Consider the following 21,539-nt stretch of genomic DNA (forward strand, 5'->3'; position numbering starts at 1 on the left):
TTAGAGTGTTGTACATGCCTCCTTAATTAAAATTTCCTCCATCTCTGTCTCTGGAACCATACGCAAGGAGGAGGAAAACCCGGTTGGAGCTCGTGTGTCGCCGACGTTGCGCCGCGGTACCGTATGAGCGTGAGTTCGTCGTCGTAACATCGTGAGAAGGCCGGGCGAGGGTGCGTTTACGTCGTTTTCGACGTCGCGCCGGATTGGGTTTTGCGTTTTTGGTGGGTTTTATCATCGGAATCCTACTCCTATAGTATTGTTGGTCGACATGTATCATTAATATTACAAGTTGTTATTGTTTAGCTCAAATTCATGAGTAGGTATGTTTTAGACATATAAACTGAATTGGGAGCATGTTATTAGTTGTTATTAATCATACATGTGGGACTTGGATAAAACATAGGAGAAAACTAGCGTTCAGGACCTGGCATATGTTAAACTACCTGATTTAGCCCTAGGGGCCGTTGTATTTTTATACAGTTGCAGTATCCTCTTAGTGAGTGTGTCAGGTAGTTCAGATTTCAGTTATGCTCGTGCTGGGATGCCGAGCCGATTTTTACAGTAGTGTTTAGACTGTTCCGGACTAGTGGGTGCCGTCGCGATTGACGATGGACCCGGATTTGGTCATTTTGAGATCCGATTGTGCCGAGGGCACGTGACTAGTAGTTAGTAGTACTGTTGATCCGTTTTCTTGACTTTAGCCTGTGAGAGCCAGATTGAGCTCGACAGAGATACGCTTGCATACTCGGTTGGGTCGCGCCCAAGAGTGCCGCTCCGGAGTCTGGCTTGGTGCTTTCGCGTTGATGTCGCTGATTAGTTTTGTTATCCACGGATTGTTTAGCGTGGAGGTAGCGCGGCTTAGACAGGCGGGACGGGTGCGTACACAGTCCCTATTGAGATTGGGTCAGAATTGATAATAGACACAGTTGAATAGTGTAGTGGCATGTAACTGTAGATTTCTTTTCAGCTTTACCTACTAATTTCGTTTCCTACTATAGTCTTAGTGGGGGAGCCGATGATTTGAGGGCGGTACCCACTGAGGACTACTTGTTTTTACAGTAGTTCTCACGCCCAGTTGTTACTTTATGTTTTGCAGAGCCAGCTGTTCCGGCTGCTGCGTCTTCCGAGGCTGATCGAGGCAAGGGCGTCGCGAGTTAGAGCCCTACCCGATGAGTTGTTGAGATAGAAAAATTTAAAAAAAATGGTGCACCGGGTGCACCCAAAAAAACCTTCTGCCCCTAAGGAGAGCAACAGGAGTGATGGGCCCGCATGGCTTGGGTGCCACACGGCACCCATCTGGAAATGGCTCTCTACACGTGGCGCCAATCTGGGAATCCCCAAATTATTTTTGTTTGGACACAATCTTTATAAAATTTTTGCCTGCCAAAAAATATCGAGCAAGCGACGACAATCACTATTTAAAAATACTGTGAGCAAGGACGATCAAATGACATCCATAGTTAGTTAATTCGCGAATTATTCCCGAATTTTTGAAATGCCGAATTAAACACCCGTTTTCGAATTTTTGCCAAAAATTCGGAATAATTTGCGGTTTTTTGAGCAAAAATAATTATTCGCGAATAAAACGGGATTCGCGAATAATTCGGCCCAAAAAAACGGCCCTCTTGCTTGCTACTGTGANTCCCTTTATTTTACTAGTCTTATCATAATTCTATTTTTTAAAATATTAAAAATTTTAAAAAAACTTTTTAATCTTTAGACGAAGAGAGTGTAAAATATACTTTTCCACCTAAGGTGTACACATAGCATTTTTTTTAGTTTAATATATTTATTTATTAATGGTCTAGCCAACAATTTCTAGATTAGGAAGGGGCCCACCACAGGCCAATCCACATTTTTGGGCTGTTTGGTTGGTGTTTTGGATAGCCCTTCTGGAAATTGAGAGTTAGATTGTCGGAATCTCCAACAGTTGTTTAAAAAGGTAAGTTAGAGTCGAATCAAATTTCTAACATTATTAATATTTATTTATTTAATTTGAATTCATATTATGAAACTAATAAAAAGTTTCTAGTCCAGATATAAAGGAGAGTAATAAATACAAATATATTTAAAATATTATTTTCTATCAGTTTAAATTTTTGAAAAATAATAGTTACTAGTATAGAATCCGCGCTTCGCTGCGGTTAACGATTAATTTTATATTATAGTTAAGTAAAATTATAATGAAACAGTTAAGTAGAAAAATAAAACAAAAAAATTTATAATTAAAAGAGAGTAAACAAAAAGAGGTTTAAAAAGAAGAATACATGCCCAGAAGAAATTGTAGTGGAGCATGTGATCATTTCTATTTATTATAAAAAAAAATATTTTGAGCTTTTCTGTTGAAAAAAAATATAATATCAGAAATAAAAAAAATAAAAACAGATAAGAAGTTGTGAAGTTATACTTCATACCTCTCTCTTTTTTTTTCTTTTTTTTTTTTGAGGGTAAATGAGATCTTTGGAATGATCGATGGCGCCAACCTTGCCGGCGGCGGCGAAGATGCCGTGGCAGGTGGAGCGCAGCCTGGCGGGGAAGATCTCGGCGGGCACAATGAAGGTGGTGCTGTTGGGGCCGAAGTTGGCGGATCGAAGAAGGTGAAACCGTACATGACGATGAAGCCGGCATGGTGGCCAGCCGTGGTCCAGTGGTGGTAGGGTTGAGTGAATGTCCCCCGCCATCGCCACCGCCACCGCCACCGCCACCGCCGCCCCAACCTCCATCCCTTCATTAGCCCTCTCTCCGCCTGCCGCTGCTCGCTCTCCACTCGCGCGCTGGCCATCCTCTCGGCGGCGGACATCTCCGCCCTCGACGCCCCCGCGGCCTCCGTGGCCGCTGCTGCCGCCGCTGCACTCTCCCTTTCCAATCCCTAGCGATGGCGCCAATGCAAGCCATTGCCGCCGTTGACGCTGCCCAAGCCAGCCCTGTGAAAAGAGAGAGAGAATGAATGATAGGGAGAGAGAGAAGGGGGCTAAGATAGAGAGGAGAAGGGAAGAGAGAGAGAGAGTAGGGGAGAGGAGGAGAGAGAGAGAAAGAGGGAGCTAGCTGGATGAGGGAAAAGATAGAGAGAGAGAGAGAGAGAGAGAGGATGATCTCTTGATCAAACCCAGCTGTAACCAAATAGGGTTCAACCCTGTTTAATCAAAAAAAAATCATATATATATATAATTTTGGAAGCATTGTTCCAATTGAACCATATGATGCCACGTGGCGCACTTACAAAAGAAGTTTCAATGTGCCACGTGGCATATATATATATATATATATTATAACCAACTATTTTAATTAAATTATTATACAAATATTTAAGTAATTAGAGGAAATCATAACCAACTATTTTAATTAAATTATTATACTAATATTTAAGTAATTAGAGGAAATCATAACCAACTATTTTAATTAAATTATTATACAAATATTTAAGTAATTAGAGAAAATCATAACCATACATACCAAATTAATATATAACTAATTTAATTAAATTATTATACAAATATTTAAATAATTAGAAGAAATCATAACCATACAGACCAAATTATTTAAATATTGTAAAATTTGGTCTTCTTTTTTATATATATATTTTTATATATAATAGCTTTACTTATTTTTAAATATTAAAATAATAAAAGTAATAATTTTTTTTTCCTTAACTGCACAATAGTTATTTTTTTTCTTAACTGCACAACAGTTATTTTTTTTCATTAACTGAACAACAGTTAATTTTTTTTTCCCCTTCTTTCTTTGATTGAGGCATATTCAACTTTTTATAGTTCTTTCTCTCTATTTCTCTTTGGGGTTTAGGTTTCTAACGATCTCTCGCGCGTTTTACTTTTAACCATTGCAGGATGATGCGAGCGGGGCGCGTCATAGGAAAGAGACGAAGGCGGCGTGAAAATCGCAGGTGTTTGTTTTAATTTTATTTAAGTTTTTGGATTACATATATATATATATATATATATATTTTAATTAAATTATTATACAAATATTTAAGTAATTAGAGGAAATCATAACCAACTATTTTATTTAAATTGTTATAAAAATATTTAAGTAATTAGAGGGAATCATAACCAACTATTTTAATTAAATTATTATGCAAATAATTAAGTAATTAGAGAAAATCATAACCATACATACCAAATTATTTTAATATTGTAAAATTTGGTCTTCTTTTTTATATATATTTTTTTATATATAATAGCTTTACTTATTTTTAAATATTAAAATAATAAAAGTAATAATTATTTTTTTTTCCTTAACTGCACAATAGTTATTTTTTTTTCTTATTTTTGTTCCCTTCTTTCTTTGATTGAGGGCTATTCAACTTTTATAGTTAAGTTACAAATTTTTTTATCTTAAAATTATAATTTATTGATTTATTACAAGAAAATGCAATTATTTTCTCAATGTTATTATTCATATATATGATAGGTGGAGGCGGACTTATTTTCCATTTTTATGCACAATCTTTCTACAAAATGTAAGTTTATTTTTCATCATCTTTATGCACAATCTCTCTACAAAATGTAAGTTTATTTTCCATCTTTATGCACAATCTTTCTACAAAATGTAAGTTTATTTCAAAATTCAAAAATAATTACGTTTAATGATTTGGTCTGTTTGTAATGTATATATTACCTTCTTCTTTTTTCAGGATACATACCAGTAGCTTTGGACTTCGTCATAGTATTGAAAATTTCGGAGCGCATAAATATTTACCCCTATAGCAAGAAATGCTCAATAATTACTTTTGGGAGGTATGTTTGATATTTATATTTAAATTTTTGATTAATTTGTTGAAAATAATCGATATACATACATGACTAATTATTCACAATAATAATAATTTTTTAGTTTAAAAGAATCATAATATATATCATGCTTCACAAGTTCTAAAAAATTACTTTTCAAATTTAGTCACTTTAAATCCTTCAAAAAATAACTTTACAGAATTAGTCATTAAGAATTTGAAATAAAATTAATTTTCTTCGCCATTTCAATATTGTGTATTAAAAAATATATAAATAATAATTATGTTAAATTTTTAATGGATTTGAACATTTTTACTTTTTCATTTTAAAATCTTTTTATTTTAAATTATTTACTTACAATCTATTAGTTTATCATGATAGTATTTATTTTAATTTCATTCAATAAATTTTCTAATAAAAGCTTAATATGTAAAAATTAATATATATTATATAAAAATTGTAATAAAAATATATTAGAAAAACTTAATATGTAAAAATTAATATATATTATATAAAAAATGTAATTAAAAGATAAATTTAAAATCCGTGCATTGCACGGGTTAGTTGCTAGTTTAATTTAATAGCCGAATTTTTGATTCCGAATTTTTAATGGGTGAACGTATAATATTCGTATAAATCACGTATCCGAATAATTGGCGAATCCGTTTTTTAGCCCTTTTTTTCAACGAATTTAAAAATTAGAAGACGAATTTTATCCGAATTATATCCGTACCGAATTTTTGCCGAATCCGAATTAACTATGATGACATCTCCTCCTCTTTTCGTACCAATAACAAACAATGACGGTTCAAAGAGGAAGCTACAACATGGATTCCAGCTTCACACTCTTCCAGAGGCCACAAAAAAGAAAGGCATAATGTCTAACTAAAAAAGCATGAAAAAAAACTTTGAGAAAAAAATTTTCATGGCAAAATGTTTTTCAATTTTTTGTCCGTTTAGTTTTAAGAAAATCTAGATTTTTTGAAAAGTTTCTTTTCAAATTTTATGAAAAACTAACACATTCGTTTTCCTAAAAAATTCAAAAAAATATTAATTTGCGATGAGATTTGGAAAATAAATTTAAAAACACTATCTTTTTTAAACTAAATAAATTAAAAACTGAAAAAAGAATTTTCATAAAAAAATTTTCTCGGAAAATTTTTTTCATGCTTTTCTAACAAACCAAACACCCCTTAGCTGCTTAGCATTGGATAAAGTTGACGTTTCTTCCGCATTTCCTTTTCAGCAAATGCTTTATTATTAGTTACCACCTCTACTATCTATCTCCATATTTTCAATAAAAATTGTATTCGAAACCATACCTGTTTAATGGTTATTTGGTTCCTCGGAAAAGCGTGAAAAAAAATTTCCAAAAAAATTTCATATATATATATTTTTTAATTTCCATTTGTTTGGTTTCGAGAAAAACTAGATTTTTTGAAAATTTTTTTTTTCAAATTGTATGGAAAAAAATAGCATCTTTATTTTTCTAAAAAAATTAAAAATATAAAAATATTAATTTGCAATGAAATTTGAAAAATAAACTTTTAAAAAACTATTTGTTTTAAACAAATCGAATGAAAATTTGAAAAAAAAAAAATTCCACAAAAAAAATTTCCTCAATTTTTTTTTCTTTTTTTTTTTTCGTGCTTCTCCCACCAACCAAACACCCCTTACCATCAGATGAACTTGTACCTTTCAACAGACGCTTTAGTTTTAATTAGCGCCTACCACTCTCTATCTCTTCGTATTCAGTAGAACTAGCGAAGGACCGTGCGTTGCGGCAAAATAATTTTATAAAAATAAATAAATAAATAAATAAAGTAAAAAAAATAAAATAAGAGTCAAAGATTATATTTATTTATTATATTGATAATAAAAAAAAAATAATCCATACGATAAAATTTTACATTTGATTCCGGTAAAAATAAAAAAAAATATTAAGAAAAAAAATAAAAAAGTAAGAGAGAGAGAGAGAGTGAGAGAGTGAGAGTGTTGAGAGAAAAAAAATGGGAAAACCTCAAAAACCCCCCTGTGGTTTCGTAGTTTCTCACTTTGCCCCCATATAGTTTAAAATGTATCAATTTGCCCTCATGTGGTTTTATTTTTCTCTTTTCTTATCAATTTCATTATTTTTTTTCCTTAAATCAGTAATAAAGTTAAAATTAAAGGGTACTAAAATAAATATTTGATAAATCTAGATGGGTATATGAAGTTTTTTGTATATAATTTAACGAAATATTAACGAAAAAGCTATCGAAAAAATAAAAACGAAAACACAGGAGGGCAAATTGATACACTTTAAATCACAGAGGGGCAAAGTGAGAAACTACGAAACCACACGTGGGTTTTTAAAATATTTTTCCATAAAAAAAAAAAAAAAATTAAGAGAGAGGGAAAAAAAAAAAAAAATTGGGCACCTGCCCCACAAAACGCGGACTCTTTAGGCCCTCGTAAAAATAAAATAAAAAAAAAAAGAGAGTAGGAGAGAGAGAGAGAGAGTGAGCGACGGTCCGAAATGAAAAAAAAAAAAAAAAAAAAGCGAGACCCACCGGCCCCTCAAAAGGCGGGGAGAATCTCTTTAGGCTTTCCTTTCACCAGTGGGCTCCTCAAAACGCCTTCGTCTCTTTAGGCTCTCCTTTCATTAGTGTTATAGATAGATTCTAACCCTTCCGTGTTTCTTTATCATTAGTTGGATCCTCTCTATCTGTCTCCCTATTGCTTTTTTTGTCATCATTTCTCTCTTCTCTATTTTTTCTCTAAGGTTGCCAAACAATGCATGGTGGATATCTACATGATCACTAGCGAGCTTGAGAAGACACTGGAGGAAGAAGGAAAAGACAGCTGCTGCCGTTAGCTGCCACCGCGACGCTACGGCTGTTGCCATCGGAGGAAGGAGAAGGAAACCATGGCTATCGCTACGGGTCTGTTTGGTTTCGATATAACTAAAAAATCAGGTACTTGTTAATCAAATTTTTGCTAATATTGTATTACAGCAACTTAATAGCAGATTACTGCCCATATAAGATCATCATATTTGGTCAGTAGATTCCAATAATGCCAACACACCCTAATAGTGTGTTTGGTTCCACGTAAAACTATGAAAAAAATTTTTTATGGAAAAAAATTTTTCGAAGGAAGAAAAAATTTTACGTTCTTTAGCGTTTGGTTTGTAGAAAAAAAAATTAGTTTTTCATTATGATTATTTGGTTGATAGAAAAAAAAAAAAGTTGTAAAGATAAATTAATATATTTTTTTCCTTATTTTATATATTATATATTATTAATAAATAATAATTATCATATTATATTTATTACTATTCTAGTTTATATTTATAAATAAAATATATTTAAAACATATTATACAATAAATATGTAATATCATATATAATAATATATATTTAATACTATAAAATAAATTACTATATATTTATAAATAATATTTATATATAAANGAAGAGGGTACAGTGGACTCTCTCTCTCCACGGGTCCACGGGCTGAAGATGTTCTCGTGGACCGCGTGCGCAAAAGGCCCTATGAGTCGCTCTTTTTTGAGCCCAGTTTTCGTTTTCCGGTCGCGGGCCTGAAAACGAAAATGGGTTTTTTTTAGAGAATCTATAAAATAAATTTTCCAAAAGAAACTTTGACTTGCAACCAAACACCAGAAAAAAAAAATTTTCGGTAGAAAAAAAAATTTTCGGAGTGATTTTACAGGGAACCAACCACCCCCAAATAGTAAAATTTATATTATTTTAAAAATATTCTTACACTATATATATTCATTTAAATATCAAACTTCAATTTTAAATTCAAGATCTGAATTTTGAGCTCGAATTTTAAATTAAAAATTTGACTATGAATTCTAATTCAGATTTGAATTCAAATTTTAACTTCAAATTCAAATTAAAAATTAAAAATTTAAATTTAAAAACTTAAATATTTCAATTAAATGAGAAATTAAAATTTAATTTATTTTAAATTAAAATTTGAGTCAATTGGTGGTTGGGTAAGGGCGACTCTGAAATTTTTCATAAATTACAGAATTAGCAACAATGAGTAAAGTAGGACATTTATCCCCTGGTAATATTTTTTGAGTAATCATTTGCTAAAAGATTCATATATAATTTTTTCATAATCCTGGTAGGATAGTACAAACCAAACACACAACAGAGTTTAGTTTGGAGTAGAGGAAGAAGAAAATAAAATGGGTTTGGACTTTGTCCACAAATTTGACTTAGGACCCGTTTGGCCTGGATTTTTGTGACACACTAATAGTCCCACATCAGATGAAAATAAGGTTGTGATTGGATATATAAGAGATCATGGACACTAGTAATAATAATTTAATTTAAGTATTTTGTGCATGTGGTTTGAACCTAGCAAGTTATTTTTGCTAGCAAATCGGATTGTTATATTTGGTATTAGAGACAATCACCGGACAAGAGTATAAGACAAGTTTCGGCTGAGTCAGGATCGGAATAATAGGCCAAGCTCTGGGAATAATAGACTAAATCAGAATCAGAATGACAATGCAAACAAGACAAGTCTTGCATCACTAGTCTCACATTGGATAGGGAAGGGTTGTGATTGAGTATATAAGAGACTATGGACTCTATAAATAAAAATTAGGTTTAAGTATTTTGGGCTAACGGATTGGGTCATTATAATTCTAGAAAGTAATTTCTAAAGAATGATTTTTGTTAAAAGTTGTAGAGTATTTAGGTGAGCGTTTAGATGAAAACTTATTTTTCTGAATTAATTTTGTAAAGTTGTTTGACAAAAAAAAAAATTTATTATTTGCAAATAATAATATTTTACTGAATTTTATTTTAAAATAATTGAAAGTTTGAATTTAAATTTACTATTTTAAATTTTAAATTTTAAATTTGCATAAAATTTAAAATTTTAAAAATTTTAATTTAAAATTTAAAATTTAAAATTCATAATTTCCGCATGGCCGTTTTACACCCCTATTTGGACCAGTGAATTTATAGTTTCAGAACATTGATTCAAAGACTAATTTATAGAACGAGTATGACTTTCTCGTTTTAACTACGTGTGGAACAATTTAATTATTGTTAGATTTGTTATTGAATTTCTGCCATTATTATGGGATCAATTCCACCCACAAACATTGTAAACTTGGACTGATCAGCCAAAAAAAAAAAAAAAGAAAAAAAGAAAAGAAAAGAAAAGAAAAGAAAAGAAAAGAAACTGCACATTAGGCAGAACTTGCGTGTTTCAAGTTTCAACTCCAATTTCAATAATTCAAGTGGTGTTAGATTCGGATTAAGAGGATTATTGAGTCTAGTAAGAGTTAAAAAGAAAATAAAAAGATTAAAATTTGTAAATAGTATACTTTTGCAAATAATAATACAACTATATATAATTTCGGTTTAGAGCGTGATGATCAATCCAAACTAATCAAATATTTCTCGAATACAACCAAATGCATGGTGGCTACTCTATGTTGAGATTTGCAACTGTGTCGCTTATATTTGATTTAGATATGCTATGCTATTGACATTGGCATATTTCTTTCATGCCAAGGCAAATTGCTTATTTGAATTTTTTACCTTGACTTCATCCTGAGCATATCTTGTCATTGCTCAAATCTATTGAATAACTTTCTTAAGACAAAATACAAATCTGAATTTTCTTGCACATAGCGTACAAATAAAAAAACGTAATCGTTGTCCCAAATGGGGACCCTACTAGTGATCATGGGTCAATACAAAATAGTAGATGCTTCTCAATCTTCTTTGCTCCTGTTGGCGCCATAAAAACGGCGCCACGTGGTAAGATAGCTTGCACCACATGGAGGGCTCCCAAAGCCGAAAGTGGAGTGGCATGTGGTGCGCAAGGATCTGAGAAGAACACGCCCAAAATCGAAAATTGATTAGGCGAGATGCGGTTGAGACTGGCCAGGAGTGGCCCGAAGAAATAGGGATATGGCCATGATACACCCCGTAATGGGGAATAATTGAATAAGAGCAAACGGGACTATAAATATACAATACACTTGCTAGAAAAAAAAAAATTCCTGCGAACAAGAAGACCATTCTATTTTCAGTATTTACTTGCTTTTCTAGGAGTAGTCTACTTGTAGTATTCAATTTCTCTCGTATTTTCCCACTTTTCTAGGAGTAGTTTTTAAGATAGAATTCCTTATAACAATGAAACCCATCATTCTGTAAACTTTTTCTGCTCTTGAAATACATATCGGAATCACCCAGCTCATTTTAGCTGAATATATAGTGGAGTGCTTGAACTCAGCTGAGCGGATCCCTCATCAGCCTATCGCTTGATTTAGTCATGTGCGCACTCTCGATGGTCACTTTCGGAAGTTGTTCCTTTCTCTGCTCCTTTCCCACAGTGAATCTCTGACCGAATCAACGGTCCAGGAATTCGGCTCCTAACAATTTTTTGGCACGCCGGTGGGACACTGAGGTAATTCCCAATTTACTTTTTATGTTATGGCCGATGACGACGCTATGAACCTCCGGAGCAAAGTTTTTCCCAGACCTTCAAGGAATGACCAAGCCTATAACTCCGAAAATGCAAACGAGCATTAGGCGATGTTACCGATCGAGGGTGAGACTAGCAAATATTCGGCTTATTAGGAGCCGGCTTTAACACAGGCACTCGGTCAGATGACACAAGTCCTGCAAACATTGGACCAAAACAGTCATCAAAGTGCTGCTAAACTAGACATGGTGCTGGCCACTATTATGATCTCCAACGAAAATATTGCCAGAATTGGGCAACTTTTGGCTCGAAATGAGCAAATTGGAGGTCCACAAGGACCTCTAACAATGCCGGTGACACAAACCTGATTGTGCAAACTGCCGTGCAAACGCAGCTGCAGATGACACCCTTCCAGGCTGTGTAACAGACGAACAAATATAAACACCGGTCCACAGCCGAAGATAGCATGGGGATGTATCCCCCACCCTTGCCAGCCTATCAGCCCCAAAACGGGGGCATGAGGGCTAGAGGGCAGGGCCCCAACATATTGCAAGGACTCAACCCTGCAGCACAAAACTATGGACTTCCTCCTGGGCCAAATACGGTTCAGGCTCTAGTTCCTGCTCCAGCGATAGGAAACAATGAGCTATATGCTCAGATTGAAAAAGCAATTCGAAATACTTTCAGCGTAGGGGCTAGGCCGACAATGCAGCTCATATTTAGATCCGCTTATCCCGCTAACATCGATAAGGAACATCATTATCTGGCAAATTAAAAAATACCAAAGTTTGACAAGTTTTCTGGTGATGAAACTGAGAATACGGTCGAAAATATAGCTCGGTTTACGGCTCAGTGTAGAGAAGCGGTCACGTATCTATTTTTAAAATTCCAATTGTTCAATACGTCATTGACTAAAACGGCATTTACCTGGTATACAAGTTTCCCAGCCAATTCTGTCTGAGATTGGGACGAGTTGGAAAGAAAATTTTATGAGCAATTTTATAAATTAGAATCGAAATTATCGGTGGCCAATTTGGCCCCTTACCGGTAAAAATCGGGTGAAATGGTTGAAGAATATTTGAACCGTTTCAAAACGGCCAGAAGTCATTGTTATGTAGGAATGCCAGAGTTTGAATTTGCCAAAATGGCATTTAATGATCTATATTTCAAAATAAAAGATCATTTTGAAGATAAATATTTTTCGAACTTGTTCGACTTGGGTGTTCATGTTGCCCAACACGAAAAATTCCGAAAAGAAAATAATGATGATCGACCACTATGGAGCCGAAACAAAGAATGGAACAAAGGGAGATAGAAGAATATCTCTTTCGTTGAAGAAAGTTTGACTTGGGATAAGCTGAATACCTCGACTGAGACCGAGGACTCAACTGACGAAGTCGTGGTATATGCGGCAAAAATAGTGAAAACCCGGCAACTTTATAAGTGTACGCTGCTTAAACCAGCAAAGGCTAGCGAGACAAAAGCGCGAGTGACAGTGCATACTTATTCTTTCCACGTCGCCAAAACTAATAAGATATTCGATCGGTTACTAAAAGATGGGAGAATTAAACTCCAGGAGGGAAAAACAATACCTCCGGGGAGGAATAAAAAAGAAAATATTGCAAGTAGCATCATTCTTGGAGCAACAGAACTAATAAGTGCACAGCCTTCAAGAGGCAGATTCAGAAAGAAATAAATGAAGGTCAGCTAGTATTTGCCGACCAAGAAAATAAAAGTAATAAGGAAGTTGACCAAAATCCTCTTCTTTCTCAGGTCAACATGGTGGATATTAAGGGCAAGAAACTGAAGAGAAGGTCCTGGAAAACATTGTAGTATGAAGAGAGCACTTCGGCTCTGCATCAGATGCAAGACCGAGATGACACGTCAAGATTGGGAGGCTATAATTCAAGAAAAAAAGTTATATGGAGAGTGAAAAGAATCCATGACTTTCCCCAAAGAATGGGAAGACTTACCAAAGGCCGATAGAAATTCAGACGAATGTTCAGAAGAAGCCTCGAATGAATCTAAAGAATCGGTGGAATCCAAGAAAGACAAAAGGGATCTCTTGATCCGAAAAGTCTTGGACGATTATTACCATTCAAGAAAGAGAACGAGCCGAGAGGATTACCCAAAACAACCCTTCAGCGTCTAGTACAGACACCCGGGATATTGGCCCGCATAGCACCAGTAGTCTAGGTCGAGACCAAAACCAGAATTTAAAAGAATAATCGAGGGGGATATAGAATTTCTCGATCACAAGTTAATGAACGAGCTCGGCATCCATCCATGGCGGAGACCGTGGGAAAGAAGAGAAATATTGAGGGAGCACCTCAGGGCGGTCAAGGTACCAGCCAACGTACCGACTGACCAATGGATCACGGTAAAAGCACCAACCAAATAGCATGGGCCGGTGTTAACGAAGACACAAAAGCGGCGGCAACAAAGAATACAAGTCAAGATAAGAAATCATTGGGAAGAAGCAAAAGGGATAAAGTCGAATACATAGAGACGGCCTGAGCAGCGGCCACTTTATCGGCCTATGAAAGATGACAACAAAGTGGACGGTCCAAACCCCGTACCGTGGTTAAAATCTGAGATTGAGCGATCGGCTGCAGTAGAGCCGACGAAGAAGGTTGCTTGAAAAAAAACTAAGAATATTGCTTCTCTTGACACCATTATTAACCAAGATAGGTGGCCTCCCAAGGAAAGGAAATTCGGCCGAAGAGTGATTCTTCAACCGAATTGGCGAAAGAATCTGAGGAACACCTATCAAGAGAAAAAAATGAACAAGCAAACCAATTGGCTCAGTCGGCTTCAGAATATAAAAAGCTGAAAAAAAATAGCCAGATCAAAATGGGAAAAAGATTACTATCGTTGGTTTATACACGAAAAACGATGATGATACCTCCCGTAGAAGTACAGGATGATTGGAGAATACCCCTGGTTGAGTTTCTCAATGATCCCAGTAGACGAGTCAGTTATCAGTTACGAAAAAGACCACTTGGCTATTGTCTATTAAACAGACAACCGTATAAGAGAACAGCCAAAGAAGTGCTCCTGAAATGTTTGGGAGCTAATGAAGCTTTGATAGCCATGGGTGAAGCTCATGAAGGATTTTGTGGGGCACATCTGGCCGAAAAAAGATTGAGATAGACAGTTCGGCAGGTGGGATATTATTGGTCAATCATGCATGAAGATTGCATAAAGTATGCCAAGGAATGTCACGCCCCGGGACCGGCGGAGGCCCTCCTGGTAGCGTGCCCAGACCCGCCATATGTCTACACATATAAGGCGTCTACAATAAAAGCGGAAGTAAAAGCAAGTAGTAGGACAAATAAAGGAAGTGAAATAACTAGCAGCTAATGATATCAGAGCGAGTGTAGTTCTAACATCTACACCAAAGTAAAGAAGTAAAGCTAGACAATAAAAGGAGTCATAAATAGAACAATATCTGTCTCAAAAGTACAAAAGTGGTGGTCTCTAGTACACTGGTAAAACTCTCAACCTCTCGCAAAAGAAATATAAATCGAGAGGTAGACCACCTAGCAACTCGTCCTCGAAGGAAGCTAACTCGAAGCAACTCCCTTCCCGCGATTCCTGGCCTCACCCTGCGTGGAAGGCTCTGAAAAACATCGAGAAAAAGAGGGCGTGAGAACTATAATTTATAGTTCCCAGTGGGCAATTACTGACCTCAGCTCAATGCACCACTAGGCCCCAAAAGAAAAGGGTAAGTACAATAATAATAGCAATAATGACTGCGATATAAAGGCATAATTAAAATGCTAAATTACTAAACTCAAGTATAAACGATGTCATGGTGATGTACATCTACGATATCAAAATAGTAAGTCATTAACCTTTATGAATACATTATGCATAAGTTCTGTCATGGCAACCAAGTATGCTTTAATGCAAAAGGGGACTATCAAGTATACTACATGTCTTAACCCTATGCTAAAAGCATATAAATGTAATTCAACTACTAAACCTATCTAGTAGTGATTAACCATTCTCAACACCGTGTCGATTTTCATTTCCAATTAAGGACCTACCAAGGGTGGTCCAGCTTGTGCCGCCTAAGTGCGTGTGGTAGCCCAACACCCCTACTCTTGGGATGTGTCTATCCCACTCGACCCCGTAGGCTTCTCAATACCGCACGAGCGAACATACGTCGCGTAGGCTAACTCCGGAGTGCCGGCTTGTAGGGAGCGACCCTCACAAGCATGTGCGAATGAGCACAAATGGCAAGCAAGTATAGTCCAAGTCTCAAATATCCAATCCTCATGTCTCTAACATGGTATGGTCACTAGCATCCCGAAGATCTAGTTTAAGTCACAATGTGAAGTTTCAATATTTGCTACGCCTAGTGCCCCTTGATGACACTTAGGCAATTTGATGTTCAACATGTGTTCCAAATCCCTCAATGGCCCTATCCGCTAGGTTCATACATGTCCCGAGCTCAATGCCGCTTGATGACATTAGCTCTCTAGTTCACATACCTTCTAAATGGCAATCTTGTCATCTTTCATGTCACAAGTAAACTCAAGTTTAAATGCATGAATCCGAATTCATTTATACTATAGAAGCATGAAACCAAGTCTCATAAAGAATGCTAAATGCAACCAAAGATCTCCCAAGCAACTCTCTACAACATAGAGGTCCAAAATTTTACTATATATAACATATGCATTTTAAGCATTCTAAAAATCATAATAAATACATTTAGTATGAATGTGCATACTTTTTCAATTTATGGAATATATATAACCATATATGAGAATTTCTCATATGTAGGCTAGGTCAAACCCACCGAACCGTCGCGTAGGGTCTCGATTCGCCGAACAAAGTTGTCCCCGAGTCTCAAAATACCCTAAAAGTATTGAGCGACAAGATACACGGGCATTACGATCAACTATAAGATCAAACTTTAACAAATTTAGCAAAAGGGCTAAAACTCACCCAATGAGTGGAAAATCCCTCTCAAGCTCCAAAAGAGAGCTAAATCCCTTCCAATCCAAGTCCAAGGAAGGTTCTAAACCAACTAATTTAGGTCCAAAAGCCCTAGATCAAAATGCCCAAATATAAGCCCTAAGTATCAAATTTAGGGTTTCATCTCAAAGAAACCTCCAAAATTCAAATCTAGAGGAAAAGATCTAGTCGCTTACCTCTAGGAAGCTTCAAACCAAGCTCAAAGTTCTCAAACTTCAAAGATCAACCCTCAACCAAGCATAAACCCAAGTTCCAATGGTGGGAAAAGCCTCCAATCAAGCAAAAAGAAGCAAAAGAGAGGTTTAATCTCTTAAAATCCTACCAAAATCCAAAAAGATCAAAAGGAAATCAAAGAGGGCTCCCTTACCTCTCCTCTTGCTGGTCCCAAGCTCAGGAAAAGACCTCTAGGGCGTGGGGGGCACTAATAAGAAGTCCACAAACGCAAAAAGCCCCCTGCAGTTCAAACTGCACGAAATCAGCCCCCTTGTACCGGTACACGGGCTCTTGTACCGGTACAAGGTCCACGAAATCCAAACCCGAGGCTCGGGTTGCTGGGCTCTGCGGCTCTGTACCGGTACAAGCTCTGATGGCTGTACCGGTACAACCATCAACCTTGTACCGGTACAAGCACAGCCTTGTACCGGTACAAGCCTGCCAGAACTCAATCCGAGAGTCAGCCAAATCCCGTTTTTTCGGGTTTTGGTGCAAGGCTTTGTACCGCAAATCTCGGGACACGTGCCATAGGTCGGAACACAGTCAACGACCCACCAGAAAATCTGGAAAAGCTCAGAACACGGCTAATCACTCGAACCTCGTAATTTGCAAAGGTCCAGTGTGTTACACATCTTCTCTTTATTTATAGTCCCGCCCGTCATTTATTTAGTTATTCCCCATTATCGTCCGTATCCCTAATTCTGCGGACCACTTTTGGCCGATCTTAACTGCATCAATCTTAACCACTTTTCGATTTTTAGATGTGCTCTTCTCTACACNAGCACAAATGGCAAGCAAGCATAGTCCAAGTCTCAAATATCCAATCCTCATGTCTCTAACATGGTATGGTCACTAGCATCCCGAAAATCTAGTGTAAGTCACAATGTGAAGTTTCAATATTTGCCACGCCTAGTGCCCCTTGATGACACTTAGGCAATTTGATGTTCAACATGTATTCCAAATCCCTCAATGGCCCTATCCGCTAGGTTCATACATGTCCCGAGCTCAATGCCGCTTGATGACATTAGCTCTCTAGTTCACATACCTTCTATATGGCAATCTTGTCATCTTTCATGTCACATGTAAGCTCAAGTTAAATGCATGAATCCGAACTTATTTATACTATAGAAGCATGAAACCAAGTCTCATAAGGAATGCTAAATGCAACCAAAGATCTCCCAAACAACTCTCTACAACATAGAGGTCCAAAATTTCACTATATATAATATATGCATTTTAAGCATTCTAAAAATCATAATAAATACATTTAGTATGAACATGCATACTTTTTCAATTTACGGAACATATATAACCATATATGAGAATTTCTCATATGTAGGCTAGGTCAAACCCACCGAACCGTCGCGTAGGGTCTCGATTCGCCGAACAAAGTTGTCCCCGAGTCTCAAAATACCCTAAAAGTATTGAGCGACAAGATACACGGGCATTACGATCAACTATAAGATCAAACTTTAACAAATTTAGCAAAAGGGCTAAAACTCACCCAATGAGTGGAAAATCTCTCTCAAGCTCCAAAAGAGAGCTAAATCCCTTCCAATCCAAACCCAAGGGAGGTTCTAAACCAACCAATTTAGCTCCAAAAGCCCTAGACTCAAAATGCCCAAAATAAGCCCTAAAATCTCATTCTAGGGTTTCATTTCAAAACCTTCAATAAAAATCCAATCTAAAGAGAGAGAATAAGTGGATTACTTCTTAGAAGCTTCAATCTACCCTCTAAACTCTTGAAGTCCCAAGATCTTCCCTCAACAATCCACCAAGACCAAGCTTCAAGCTTCACAATGGTGGAAAAGCAAAGAAAAGGGAAAAGAGTAGGATCAACACTTAAATCCCAAGCTAAAAAGAGATCAAATCCAAAGGGGGTGAAGGGGAGAGGTGCCCTACCCTTTTTCCTGCAATGGTGAGCTCAATGGAGGGCCCTAGAGGCGTGGGTGCTGATATAAGAGACCCACAAACGCAAAAACACCCCTGCAGTTCAAACTGCTCAAATTCTGCCGCCTTGTACCGGTACACGGGCCCTTGTACCGGTACAAGGTCCACGAAATCCAAACCCGAGGCTCGGGTTGCTGGGCTCTGCGGCTCTATACCGGTACAAGCTCCGATGGCTGTACCGGTACAACCATCAACCTTGTACCGGTACAAGCACAGCCTTGTACCGGTACAAGCCCGCCAGAACTCAATCCGAGAGTCAGCCAAATTCCGTTTTTTCGGATTTTGGTGCAAGGCTTTGTACCGCAAATCTCGGAACACGTGCCATAGGTCGGAACACAGTCAACGACCCACCAGAAAATCTGGAAAAGCTCAGAACACGGCCAATCACTCGAATCTCGCAATTTGCAAAGGTCCAGTGTGTTACAAGGAATGTATTACCGGCAAAAATAGTGATTCCCTTGTTTAGAGTTGAAGGACAGAAAGAGTTGATATCAAGAGAATATGAGATCTTCATGTATGAAAATTTTGACAAAATAGATGAGGTTCGGCTGTTGGTGCTTGACTATCTGCAAGCTTATCAGAGCCAAGTAAGCAGTACATACAATAAAAAAATTAAGGCTAAACTTTTCACAGTTGGAGATTTAGTCCTAAAATTTGTATTACCGATCGACCGAAATGTCTGAATATATGAAAAGTGGTCTCCAAATTGGGAAAGCACATTCCAAATATACAAAGTTGCCAGAGGCAATGCATACTTTCTAACGACATTGGATAGATCAAAAAATGACAAGCCGATTAATGAAAAATATTTAAAAAAGTATTATCATTTCGCGTGGGAAGGCGAATGAAAATGTCATTGTAAACCAAACAAAATAAAAGTCAGAATATATTACAACCGAGGTATAAATAGAAAACCGGTTAATATAATAAATCCTTGAGTTGATTCTATTCGGCTTCCGAGTTAGACGGCGCGAGATCGGTTGTGTGTTTCCTTCATTTCATCATAGGATGGAGTTTATAGAGTTGGGAGAGCTGATCATGTATCACCATTCCTTCATCTTTCTTGCCCTAGTGTTGAGTTTGCAAGAAAACACTCTCTTCAGACGTATGGGCCAAGGTTTTCACAGCTTTGGCAAGTTTCTCTCTGAGGTAAGCAATGCGCTGTCGAAGAGCAGATTCCTGATCTTTCAAAACATCATCCCACTTGTTGTAGTAGGTTAATAGAGCTACTACCTCACTACCCTTTGCCTTGAAGGAGCCGACTTGCGAGAAATAGGCATTCAAAGCAACATGCTCGGTAGAGAGTGCTTGCTATTGAGCCAGAAAAGAAGAAACATGAGCAAACAAAGTTTTCGCAAAATATCAACCTGAATAGGACAAATCAGGCTAATCTAGGAGGTTGAGGAGAAGTGCTCTGAGCCAATCGAATTGTACCAAGCTCCAAGCCAAAGTAGGAAGATCGCAATTGTACAGTCTCAAACACTTATCCAGTTTTTGTTGAGTGTCAGCCGATGAAATGGTGGGGAGGTCTTCTCCTTCATTGGACTTCGGGCTCAAAGCAGCCAATTCTTGGAGAGAAACGGCTAGAACATCGGCCGATCCGGGCGTCGACATAGCAACTGAAGTGGAAGTCTCAACCGGAGGCTCGTCGGAGAAAACTAGACCAACTCTCTCCCTCATCCTGTTTTAATTTGTCTTCTACTTGTTTCCTCTCCTCCTCATCTTTCTTTTTCTCCTTCTTTTTTCTTTTTCTCCGCTTCTTTTTTCTCCTTTTTTTCTTCTTCTTTTTTCACTTCTTCCTTTTTTTTTTCTTCTTTCTTATTTCTCATTCTCTATTCTTCTTCTTTTCTTTCTTCTTCTTTTTTTCACCTTTTTTTTCTTTTTTCCTCTCTTTCTCTTCCACTATTTTTTTTTTCTTCTTGTTTCTTTCTTTTTTTCTCCCTCTCTTCTTTACTCATCTCGTCTTTCCGCTTTCTCTCTTTCGCTTGTTTTTTCTCTTGGTGCATCTCCCGACGAAATTCCCGATCCCGTTGGAGAATCACCGACTTAAGTGCCGACAAGAATCTAGTTCGGGGAACTATTGCTAGAATTCCGCCAGAGGTTGGCTCCTTCAGTTGTTCGACCGTCGACTCATGTGGTGAAAAGTGAAGAGGAGAAGGAAAATCGATTAGAATAGGCTGAGGGTGTACCTCGCTGATGGAGGAGTCTATTGTGGGCCTATTTCGGCAGGTATCGACTCGACAGAAGCCTTTGCTCGAACTGACTCAAATCCCTCCTCGAATCCCTTCTCGGCAAAAGCAGCGGCGTGAACCGAAGACATAGGACCAGAGGTCGGTTCCTTGACAAGCGACATGCCTTCTTCAGCCGACACAGGTGAGGGAGGAGCGGATTTTGACTGTAATTATTTTTTGCTGCTTTTGGTGCGGCGGAGAAATTGAAGAAACAGATCCAATCAGTCGCTTCTCTAACTTGGACAATAGAGCGGGAATGCGTACCGACTAAACAGAATGAAAAGAATAAAAACAAGTCAAATAGAAGTAGAAGTACTACGAGAGACGAAATATACTACCGACGGATAAGGCAAGATCTCTAGATCCTTGTCAGACTCCTCACTTGAATCCTCTTGTTCTTGAGAGTCAGGTGTGACTTCTTTACTCATAGAAGCACCGACCAAGGAGCAAAAAAAAGAAATTAAAGAAAGAAAGAAAAAGAATCGAATTGAATCAAGAGTAGATATAAATACCTTTTGTATGGAGGATTTTGTGAAAGAAATAAGATAAGGTCTTAAAAAAGATATAATTGCAAAAATATTCCCAAGCACCTCAGAAGTGACAATCAGTCACCTCTGCGTGATTTGACCAAAAACCCACAAGGGTAAAAAAGTGCCGGAGGCGATTCCCATAGGCAAGAGCCGATCTGCCTCAACTGCGCTCTTCGTAGGAGGACGGCTACGGGCGGAGTTAGCTGTAAAGAACTTGGATAGAGCCGGGATTGCTTGGACAAATCCAAATTGACGCACCATATAATGGGGCAATAAACTTTAGTACTCGGCGTCAACTTGGAACGAGTCTTCAAGCCGACGTGAAAATCCCGTGGAGCCAAGAATGAGTACCAAATCTCGAAATATTTGCTGGCGAAGTACGAAGCCTTCTGATCCTAGACAGCCTCGTAC

The 21,539-nt window shown here is 37.1% G+C and overlaps 1 protein-coding gene across 3 annotated transcripts in view; it reads left to right on the top strand.

Annotated features, from left to right (window-relative positions):
• LOC109713426 (disease resistance protein RPM1-like) overlaps window positions 4,646–21,539 on the top strand; it is a 32,724-nt gene continuing 15,830 nt past the window's right edge. For 2 of the 3 annotated variants that reach the window (XM_020237498.1, XM_020237496.1), the window contains exons 1-2: window positions 4,646–4,754; window positions 7,513–7,705. The gene's annotated coding sequence lies outside the window, so the exon portion shown is untranslated. Of the gene's footprint in view, window positions 4,755–7,287; window positions 7,349–7,512; window positions 7,706–21,539 lie in introns of those variants that run through there. The other variant, XM_020237497.1, reaches the window with a different exon arrangement.

The sequence above is a fragment of the Ananas comosus genome, linkage group 7 (genome assembly GCF_001540865.1).
Source record: "Ananas comosus cultivar F153 linkage group 7, ASM154086v1, whole genome shotgun sequence".
Lineage (NCBI taxonomy): Eukaryota > Viridiplantae > Streptophyta > Magnoliopsida > Poales > Bromeliaceae > Ananas > Ananas comosus.